We start from the raw sequence: 7,346 nt of genomic DNA, 5'->3' as shown, positions 1-7,346 counted from the left end.
CCTCAGTAGGAAGCATGACAAGAGCACAACATCACTTCTGGATATTCTTGCCTCAGATGCACAACCTGAACCAGGAGGAAACCTAACAAAATGAAACCAAGGAGCATCCAACAAAATAACTCATCCATAATCCTCAAAAGTACAGTCATAAGTCAAGAACAGTCTGAGCCCCTGCTCCAACCTGACAGAGATGGGATGGGACAGGTAAATGCATTAGTCTGGGATTGTTCGGACCTGAAGGACATTGACAGGATAACTGGTGAAATCTGAATTAAATATTAGATGGTGATCATGAAAAAACATCAACTTCCTGATTTTAATTATTAATCTTTGCTTACTTAGGATAAAGCCTTTGTGTATAGTAAACATACATTAAGGTACTAAGGTATTAATGGTGATAGGGCAACAGGTCATCAGTGCATTTTCAATGGTTCTGGGAAAACAGGAGAAAGTTCTGTATACTGTACATATAACTTTTTCATAAGCATGAGACTTGCAAAAACTTGTTTAAAGGCAAAAATTTCTAGTGGATATAAAATAGTGTAAGGAGCACAAGTCTTCCTACCGAAACCAGATGAAAATGATAGTGAAAAAAAAAGTATAATCTACACCTAAAACCTAGGTAAGTGAATTAAAATACCTATCTGGGGAGGCATGGTGCTTGTGTCACAAATATGGTCCTTCACATCTGACCCTGGGGTGTGCACAGCACCCCAGCCAGCTCTACATTCTCTCACTCTACCATGAAACCAAACTCAAGTACCACGTACACCTTCCCATTGCCTCACAGGTGAACGGCATCCAGGAATCCTCAGTCACAATAGGGAGAGTCAAAGGTAAACAGAAAAGCTGACACCATGCAAAATAGAGGTAATTAAAAACAAAACAGAAAGTTAGTATCCACAGAGATATTGAAGAAGCTACTGTATCCACAAAATAAAAATGGTATGACATAAAACAATCCAGAGAATAAGGTCCATCAATCTTTTTAATTTGATGGATACATACCTTTATAGTGCAGTATGTAAACACTAATAGTTTAGACAGTGTGATTAAGAAGAGGTGAGAAAAGGATAAAACTCAAAAGCTCTCCTTCCTCTCAGACCTTCTATGTCCTTATGTAACAAAATCTGGAGGCCAATAGCTATGCAGTGAAGAGTAACAGGTAGCAGCAGATTTGCTGTTTGGGAATCAGAGGCGTTGGCTCAGGAGGCTGGATTCCTGACATGCACACCCAGGTTCTGGCTGGCTCTCCAAGGCCCAAGAAGTGGTGTGCTCTGTGGCTGTAAACAAAGAAAGATAAAGCTCCTCAAAAATGGACAAAGATTCCAAGTTCATGGAAAATAAAGGATGGACCAATGAAATAGGCATGAGGTGAAAGGTGGAAAGCCGGAGAAAATACTGACCATCTTCAAGGGAGCCTGGGGCCTTGGGACAAATCCAGTTCCCTGCTGGGGGCCCAAAACTGTTCCCTAGGCTCAAACCCACTCCCAGGGGCACTTGTGATAGAGGATACCACTTTTTTCTTGTGTGTGAGAGAGAGAGAGAGCAGAGTCCACTGCTGCCGTGATTTAACAAAGAGCGATGGGGAGAGAGTTGCCTTAGACAAGTGAAAACTAACTCTTCTAGACCCCCTTCCACACGACACTAGGGACAGGAGACAATGGCAGAAGAAAGAGGTACAAGACACTAAAATCCCCTTTATTTCTCACATTCTCGGACAACCTGAGATTCCATGCATGACTTCTCCTCTCTAACACCGTTCCACAAGAGAGCTGTCCCCATTCTCCTCCACAGAAAGCTCCAAATTCAGATGTAGCCCCAAGCAGGCGAGGTGAACCCACAATTTGTTCTGAAGGTCAAGACTACGAACACAATCTAAGATGGGGCAGGACCCAGTGTTTTCCCAGGAACAGGTTCTTATCCACCACAAATGAGGTCTCAGCAATCCAGATGGAGGAAGGAGCGGTCAATGAGTGAAGAGTCCGTTTCAAGATAGAAAAAGTAATCTAGTAAATTATACCCAGAATAAACAGACTGAAGCAAATAATGAGGAAAATAGACTGATGGATAACAAAACAAACAAAAACAGAGAGGATCAGCAAAGTTAAAAGTTGGTGCTTTGAAAAAACTGATAAGATTGTTAAACCATTGCTAAGGCTGATCGAGGTGGAGGGGAGGTGGGACAAGAGAAAGCATAAATAGCCAAATGACAGGAAAAAAGCTGGGCAAGGAGTACACATATTTGGTACATATTTGTAGACAATATTATACAACACTATGTCAACACAACTGAAAATATGGACACAATGAGAAAAATCTGGAACAATACATCTGCAACAAACTGACACAAGAAGAAACAGAAAGTCTGAGTAATTACACAGCTACTCAAGGACTTTGGGTCATAATTTAAAACTTTTACACCAAAAAACCCAGGCATAGATGGCTTCAACAATGTTCTACCAAACATTTAGGAATGAAATTATCTTAATCTTACACAAACCCTTACACTGAATATCAAGAAGGAATATTTTCACTCAGGCTGTGAGGCCAGCAGAGCACTGATTCTGAAAACCTGAGAAAAAATTCACAAGAAAAAGGGACGGGCTGACCTCACTCATGAAAACTCTAAAACAAAATACTATCAAACTAAATCCAGCAATATATAAATGGGGAAAATACATCATGACCAAATTGGTTTATCCAGAAATGCAAGGTCAGCTTTGCATTTGTAAATTGATTAACACAATTCATATTAATAGAAAAAAATATATAATCACTTCAATAGTAGAAAATACAGTTGGCAAAATTCAATATCCCTTCTAGAAATAGAAGACAATTTCCTTAATCTGATAAAGAGTATCTACAAAACACATACAGTAAACATCATTTTTAATGGTGAAATGTAGAAAACATTCCACTGCCCTTGGAAATGATACAAGGATGCTTGACATCATCACTGTTTTGACATTGTACTGAAGGTCCTAGCCACTGCAATAAAGCCAAATAAATAGATACATGATAGATAGATAGATGATAGATAGATAGATAGATAGATAGATAGATAGATAGATAGATAAATAGTGTAACGATGAGAAAGAGAAAATTAAAACTCCCATTAGTCACAGATGATATGAATGTATATGGAAAAAAATCTAAAAAAAATCTATAGACAAATTATTCAAGTGAATAAATGAGTTTAGCAAAGTTGTTAGAGACCTTCCTGGTATTTCCATATATCATCAACAAAAATAAAATAAATTTTTAAAAGATAGCATTGATAATAGTACAAGAAGAAAACACTAAGAAAGAAGGGATAAACCTCATGAAAGATGTGCAAGATCTTTACACACTAAATTATAAGATATTATTTAGAGACATTGAAAAAAATCTTTATAAATAATGGGGTATTCCATGTCCATGGATTAGGAGAAATGTTATAAAGACACCATTTCTTTCCAAATGTAACTATAGAGTTAATATGACCCCCATCGAAATACCAATAGGCTTTTTGTAGAGATCTACCTGCTGATTCTAAAATTTACTTAATATTGTCAAGTGCCAAGAATATTCAAGACACCCTTGAAGAACAAGGTGGGTGAACATGCTCTACTGGGTATCACCACATCATAAAAAGCCACAATAATTAGGACAAGTGCCAGGAAAGGCAAACTAATCATATAGAAAAGGGAACCCAGAACAGACCTAAATATATTTATGACAAAGGTGGTACTGCATCACAGTTCAAAAAGGACTGTTTTTTTTTTTCCCAACAAATACTGCACTAGGATATGTGTTTGAGAAAAAATAGTAATTCCTCCTACCTCATACAATACAGAAAAACCATTGTAGGTGGACTGTAGATCTAAATGAAAAAAATAACAGTTTCTAGAAGCAGCATTAAATAATATCTTGAAGAACGTGGATGAGCAAAAATTTCTTTCAAACGGTACAAAAAGAATCAATGATAAATAACAATACAGAAAAATGGAGAGTTTCTGTTCTCCCAAAGACACCATTAAGAGAGTCCACAGACAGAGAGAAGACAGATAACTGAACAAGGGCTCATATCCAGTCTAACCCTCTGTCGGTCTCTCTCTTCCGAAGAAAATGTAAAGGAAGAACCATGAATTTTTTTATAAAGAAAACTAGCATCCGGGACCTTATTCACTACACTCATTATACAGCTGAGCAAACTGGAGGCAAGGGGTCATGGAGCTGAGGTCTCATAAGTTCCAGTCTAATGCTGTTTCTCCATGACCAGACAAGATGAGCACACAGAACCAAGAAAACAACAGCAACAAATCATAAGATAACCCGAAAAACCCAACAATAAAAATACTCAAGAAACTAGGAATCAAAGGGAATTTTCTCTGCCTGATAAAAAGGCACCTAAGAAAAACCTGCAGCTAACATCAGATGCAGTGGTAAGACTGAACGTCTTCCCAAAATTAGGAACAAGACAAGGATACCTGTTGGCACCAATCCTGTATGACACTGTATTGGAAATTCCAGGCAGAGCAATAAGGCAAGAAAAAGAAATTAAAAGGCATTCAAATATGAAAGGAAAAGAGTGAAACTATTTCTATCTCCAGACAACATGACCTTGAAAAAATGCAAGGGAATCCACTAAACATCTGCTAGAACTAATAAATTCAGCAAGTTTGCTGGGATCAATACACAAAATTCAAGAGCTTACTTCTACAGATTAGCAATGAACATTCTGAAAATTAAATTAGAAAACATTCCCACTTACAATAGTACCAAAAAAGAATTTTGTAAATATTTTTATTTAGAAATAAATTTAGCAAAAGAAATACAAGACTTGCACACTGAAAACTACAGAACACCTTCGAAAGAAATTAAAGAAGACCTAAATATATGGAAAGACATCCCATGTTTATGGTTCAGAAGACTTAACCTTAACATAGCAATACTTCTTCAATCAATCAACAGATTCCATGCAATCTCCATCAAAATCCCAGCCAACTGTTTTGCAGAAATTGACCAGCTGATCCTAAAATCCATATGGAAAAGCAAGGGACCCAGAATAGCTAAAACAATCTTGAAAAAGGATAAAGTTGGATGACTTATACTTCCCGACTTTAAGCCTTACAACAAAGCTACAATATTCAGAACACTGTGGAATTAGCATAGGAAGGATATATACACCAGTATAACAGAACGGAGAATCCAGAAACTGGTTTTCTGGATCAACTGATTATCAGCAACAGTCTCAAGACAATTTAATGGGGAAAGAATTGAGTTTCCAACAAATTGTAACAGGACAACTGGACATCCACATGCAAAAGAATGGAGTTGGACGCCCACCTCATCTCATGCACAAAAAAATTACTCAAAATGGATCAAAGACTTAAATGTAAGCACTAAAACCATAAAAATTTTTAGAAAAAAGCACAGATGTGATCTCTGACCTTTGGTTAGACAATGGTGTCTTAGATATGACACCCAGAGCATAGGCAACAAAAGAAAAAATCGATGTTATACTGCATCAAAATTAAAAACAATTTTGCTGCAAAAAGTGTACGTTTTTGTACATGATCAAGAAAGCGAAATATTACTCCACAAAAGGGAAAAGGTATTTGTAAATCATATATCTGATAATGAAATTGTGTCTAGAATGCATAAAGAATACTTACATCTCAATAATGAAAGGACAACCCAATTTTAAAAATGGTAAAGGATGTAAATACACATTTGTCCAAGGAAGATACACAAATGGCCAATACGTACATGAAAATATGCTTCGCGTCACTAGCCATAGGGAGATGCAAATCAAAATCACAGTGAGATACCACTTCACCCGTACTGAGATGGTTACAAGCAGAAGGACAAATGCTCGCATGGGCATGGTGATACTGGGTCCTCCATAAGGCGCTGCTGAGAATGAAGCAGTCCGTTTGGCTATTAATAGTGGACAGTGCTGCTATAAACACTGGGGTGCGGGTGCCCCTTCAGATCACTGTGTTTGTATCCTTTGGATAAATACCAAGTAGTACAATTGCTGGGTCCCAGGTAGCTCTATTTTTAACTCCTTAAAGAACCTCCATACTGTTCTCCAGAGTGGCTGCACCAGTCTGCGTTCCCACCAGCAGTGTGAGAAATGTCCATCGACAGATGAATGGATAAAGAAAATGTGGTACATATATACATATATGTATATGTATATATACCATGGAATATGACTCAGCCATCAATAAGAATGAAATCTTGCCATTTGAAAGGATATGGATGGATCTAGAGGGTATTATGCTAAGCGAAATAAGTCAGTCAGAGAAAGACAGATACCATATGAAACAAAACAGATGAACATAGGGGAAAGGAAGGAAAAATAAAATAAGACAAAACAGAGAGGGAGGCAAATCGTAAGAGACTCTTAACTATAGGGAACAAACTAGGGTGGACGGAGGGCAGGCGGATGGGGGGATGGGGTAATTGGGTGGTGGGCATTAAGGAGGGCACACGATGTTATGAGCACTGGGTTTTATATGCAACTGATGAATCACTAAATCCTACCTCTGAAACTAATAAAAATAAATAAATAAATGAAAGCAGTCTGTTAGGCCTTCAAAAGATCTAACAGAGTAGTTCCCTACTCCGAGGTCTATACCCCAGGGAAGTGAAAATTTACTTACTTCCAGCTAAAAGTTAGCACCTGAATGTCCATAGCAGATTATTCATAGTAGCCAAAAAGTGGAAACACCCCAAATGTCCACCAATAAATGAAAGGATAAATAAAAGTGGTCCATACAATGGAATATTAGCTACCTATAGAAAGGAATGAAGGACGGAGGCACGCTACAGCCTGGAGGAACCGACCCAACAGGAAAGAAGCCAGTCACAAAGGACTACCTAGGGTATGATTCTACCTATTGGAGATTTCCAGAACAAGCACATTAGCGGTTCCCCAGTATGGGGATGTAGAGGGGGAATGGAGAGTGAGGCCAGTGGGTAGATGGTTTCTTCTGGGAGTGGTGAAAATGTTCTAAAATTGATCGTGGTGATAGTTGCCCAACCTTGTGATGGTTGTGAATATAGGAGGAACCGCTGAATTGCGCACTTTAAATAGGTGCGTTGTAATGAGACATGCATTGCATTTCAATAAAGCTATTATTACCACCACCAAAAAAAAAACCAAAACTGGGGGGTTCCCACTGCAGATATACATTAGGTAAAGTGGATAACACGTTTTTCAAATCTATAACAAGCTTAAAGTGGTACATGGTCCTTACAATATGGTACTGTCCCAAGAATTTATCTTAATTTCTTTAAAAAACTTAACCGTTCACCGCGTTTGTTCCCCTTTTGGCCCTTGCCGACTCTCC

Source organism: Callorhinus ursinus, unplaced genomic scaffold (assembly GCF_003265705.2).
Source record: "Callorhinus ursinus isolate GAN/ISIS: 27379988/994484 unplaced genomic scaffold, GSC_fseal_2.0 scaffold6, whole genome shotgun sequence".
Lineage (NCBI taxonomy): Eukaryota > Metazoa > Chordata > Mammalia > Carnivora > Otariidae > Callorhinus > Callorhinus ursinus.
Note: the sequence above shows the minus strand (reverse complement) of the source record.